Genomic DNA, 4,771 nt, shown 5'->3' with positions numbered 1-4,771 from the left:
CATAGACATCAGTTTTAGCTCGAGTATGTTTCTTTAGTTCCTGACTTGATCTACAAGACCTTGTAATCTTATTTAGATATATAAAATATAATAAAAACAACTAGAAAGCATAAATTACTACCCCGAGTATGAAAACCTAAATATATACTAAAATGCTTTGATTTGACTATTAAATATGCTAAATTTATGTCTAAAAAGGATTTAATAATAGTGTAATTCATTGCAGATCATATACGGGTCAGGTTGTCATATAGTTTTACAACAAAGTAGGTAAGTACTCCGAGGAACGTACTCAAGGGAGGTGAGTACAAAGTTAAAGTGAACCTAAATGCAAATAGAATTAATTAGTAGTTTAAAAAAAATATATTACAATAAAAAAAGGAAAGATTTTTGGGGTTTTCATAAATAAAGAATTAAATATTGCATGAATAATAGGGACTTTGGAAAACTAATTGCAAAACTCAATGAAAAGAAGACATCAGTGATTAGCTTGCATTGGTGATTATAACTAATTCTTATATCAGTTTCTATTCAATATGCTAGTCGGTACCCTTGAAGGATCTCTCGATCTTCCACTAAACTAAAGAGTCGGAAGAATTACTTAACTTTCGACCTCAAAGTCCAGACCGGTTCGAGCTTACGGATAGGGCATTCCAATTTTGGGTTAGTTCCCACCTAAATGACTTTCTAGGGTTGTCAAGCCTAGGATTTAAGTTTTTCCTCTCCTAAAGCTGATCCGCTAAGAAACCCTATCCTTCTATCAGTTAATAAGATTAGAACAGTTGAAACATGCTCATGGATTTACTAAGGAAAGCGCGGCCCCAAACAATCTCCACTCGCGAGAGTCTCACTTCAGAATAGGATCTTTCAGTTACAAGAACATCAATCACCCTAAGTAAAAACTTAGATTTAAATAAAAACCCTAACTATATTTTGTCTCCCTAAAATTGTGTGCTTAAACTAATTACAATGGCCTTTATATAGGTTAAACTTGGAATATTAAAGGGCCTAGATTATTCTTGAAGTCCTTAGAGTTTGACTACAACAAATACTCCAAATTTCTCTTAAAAATGCAATTATCTTGTGTAGGGAGTTTTTCGGCTGTGGAGGGGTGGTGTTGCAACATCAGCCCTGGTGTCGTGACACAGTAGGGAGCGTGTCACGACATCCAAGACATTTTCACTCCAAAACTTGTTTTTGGCTTCTGTCTTCAATGTTGAGAAAACAATGTATTGGTGTCGTGACATAGGCATTAGTTTCATCCTGAATATGCATTTTTAGTTCTCGACTCAACCTACAATACGATGTAACCTAATTTAGATATATAAAATGTAATGAAAACTACTAGAAATCATAAATTACTACTCTAAGTATGAGAACCTAAATATATGCTAAGATGTTTTGGTTTAACTATTAAACATGCTAAAGTTATGTGTAAAAAGTATGTAAATAATAGTGTAGTTCATGGTAGATCATATACGGGTTAGGTTGCAATATATTTTTACAACAAAGTATGTAAGTACTCCGAGGATCATACCCAAGGGAGGTGAGCATAAAGTTAAAGTTAACTTAAATGCAAATTGAATTAATTAGTAGTTTAAATAAATTATATTACCATAATACATAAAGGAAAGATTTTTGAGGTTTTCATAAAGAAAGAATTAAAAACTGCATGAATAAAAGGGACTTCGGAAAACTAATTTCAAAACTCAATCAAATGAAGGCATCGGTGATTAGCTGGCTTTGGTGATTATAACTAATTCCTATTTCAATTTCTATTCAATGAATTAGTCGCTACCCTAGTAGGATCTCTCGACCTTCCACAAAATAACCAAGTTGGCAAGAACTAGTTATCTTGACCTCACAAACTAGACGAGTTCAGGGCTAACGTGTTCATAGATAGGCCATACTGATTTTGGTTAATTCCCTCCTAAATTACTTCATATGGTTATCAAGCCTACGGTTTTAGTTATTCATCTACCAAACAACTAATCCATTAAGAAACTCAATCCTTCAACCAGTTTATAAGATTAGAAAAGTTGACACATGAGAGACATGTATAAAATATAAACTGTTTCTAAACTTTACAAAAACATTCGATTAAACAAAGTTAAAGAAAAACATATAAAGAATATAATAAAGGAGAAGAGATGCTCATGGATTTATCGAGGAACTCGTGGCTCCAGAATAATCTCCACTCATGAGATTCTCAATTCGAAATAGGTTCTTCAGGTTACAATGACATAAACACCATAAGTAAAAACTAAGAATGAATAAAGACCCTAAGTACATTTTCTTTCTCCCTAAAATTGTGTGTTTAAACTAATTACAATGACCATTATATAGACTACACTCGGAATACTAAAGTGCCTAAATTATCCTTGAAGTCCTTAGAGTTTGACTAGGACTAGTAGTCCTAATTTCTCTAAAAATGTAATTATCTTGTGTAGGGAGTTTTTGAGTTGTGCAGGGGCGGTGTTGCAACATTAGATTCGGTGTCGCAACACAACAGGACCATGTCATGACATCGAAGGCAATTTCACTCCAAAACTTGTTTTTGGCTTTTTTCTTGGATGTTGAGACATCAGTGTCTTGGTGTTGCCACGTAGGCATCAATTTCGGCCCGAATATGCATCTTTTGCTCCCAACTTGACTATCAAGACCATATAACATTATTTAGATATATAAAATGTAATAAAAAATACTAAAACGTATAAACTACTACTTTAGGTATGAAAACTTAAATATATACTAAGATGCTTCGATTTAACTATTAAACATGTTAAAGTTATGTGTAAAAAGGATGTAAATAATAGTGTAATTCATGGCAAACCATATACGAGTCAGGTTTTAATATAGTTTACAATAGAGTAGGTAGGTACTCTGAGGATCGTACCCAAGGGACGTGAGTACAAAGTTAAGGCTAACCTAAACGCAAATATAATTAATTAGTATTTTAAATAAATTATATTACGATAAAACACAAATGAAAGATTTTTGGGGGTTTTATAAATGAAGAATTAAAATCTGCATTAACAAAAGGGACTTCGAAAAACTAATTTCTAAACTCAATCAAATGAAGACATGGGTGATTAGCTTGCTTTAGTGATTATAATTGATTCATATTTTGGTTTCTATTGAATTAGATAGTTGTTACCCTAGCCGGATCTATCGATCTTCCACTAAACTAACAAGTCGGCAAGAACTACTTATCTCTTGACCCCACAGTACAGACCGGTTCAAGGCTAAGGTGTTTGGAACGATGGAAATGTGCAAGTGTACACAATCACAACAAGTAATAAAGTGACAAGTAAATGTTGAGTTATTGTATAGGTACTGTGTAAGAAAATATTTATGAAATGCAATTAAAAACACTTTGGTAAATAAAAATATTTTGATTTTGAGGAAGTGACTAAAAATTAAAATTTAACTCAGTAAAATAAAGTAAAATAAAAATAAAAGTTCCAATGCACGATATAAAAAGATGTTTTAATCAATATGACATAATTGTGTTAGATCAATTACATTTATTAGCTTAATATTACTAAAACAATGTTCATATTGTTACGAATAAATTCACGGCAACTTGGTAACTTGTTAACTATAGGACATATAGACTTAATAAATTAACTTATCTATTGAACATATCAATATGCCAATTCAAATAATTAATCAATTTAAATAAGCATGTAAAAGGTTAAGTGAGGTAACAATATATACCTACATTGAAATAGTTTAATCACAATAATCTTGCAAGTTATGCAAGGCTAATGTACCGTTTAATACCGTCACTAATTTAACCCTCATCTACCTTAGATGATTAAACCTGCAATGATTAAGTATTGAATCAGTTAATTACAATTTCAATGTGATTAATAATTAATTCATTAGTTACCTTACAATTGTAATGCAATAATAGCATAATCATTGTTTTACTTAATCAAACAATTTACCAAAACCTATAACAACACTAACATAATTTTAATAACATAAGTGGACGAAATGCAATCAACCTAACACGAATTAAATTTAAGCAATGTTAATTAAATTTAAAATAACAACATAACAAATATTCATAGAAATTTTCATAACAACAACAATAAAAGTTAAATGATAGGAAACTAGAATCAAATCCCATGTTTCTCCAAAGTCTGACTAGTTTGCTCATCTATTCCATTTCTACTTGTCCTTGTTGAACCAAGGCTTCTACAACCACTTGAATTTTGCTACCAATGGTGGTTTAAGGGATCTTTTCCAAGAGGGAACTCGAAAAGGGAATGCAAGGGAAAAATGGAAAGCAAATGAAGTTACCTTATCAAGTTTTGCGAATTCTGGTTCTGGTCAAGTTGGAATTTCAACACTTGGTTGAACTTCCACTGAATCTTGAACATCAATTGGCTCCTTTTCAACGTCAACAATGTTTGGCTATAATGTCTTTCCACTCCTCAATGGCAATGTTTTACAATGCTCTTTCCTCAGATTTCTTGGATTTTCGTATCACTAGGCAAAGCACCTTGTGATCAGTTGCTAAGTTCAATAGCAAGTTGACCCACTTGATTCTCTAAATTCATTAAACTGGCGTCATTATTTTCCATAGATGCCTTCAATAGGTTTTCTAAGCTATTGGAAGGTTCAGCTTGAGTTGGTTTCTAAGCATGTTGGGTAAAAATAGATGGCTAGGTTGATCTAGGTTGTGCATAAGTGTTACGGGGTACAGCCCCTTGGTTACTCCAAGAAAGGTTAGGGTGGTTTCGTCAAGATGTGTTATAAA

This window comes from Gossypium hirsutum, chromosome A08 (assembly GCF_007990345.1).
Source record: "Gossypium hirsutum isolate 1008001.06 chromosome A08, Gossypium_hirsutum_v2.1, whole genome shotgun sequence".
Lineage (NCBI taxonomy): Eukaryota > Viridiplantae > Streptophyta > Magnoliopsida > Malvales > Malvaceae > Gossypium > Gossypium hirsutum.
The sequence above is the reverse complement of the archived record's forward strand: the minus strand, read 5'-3'. Positions refer to the sequence as shown.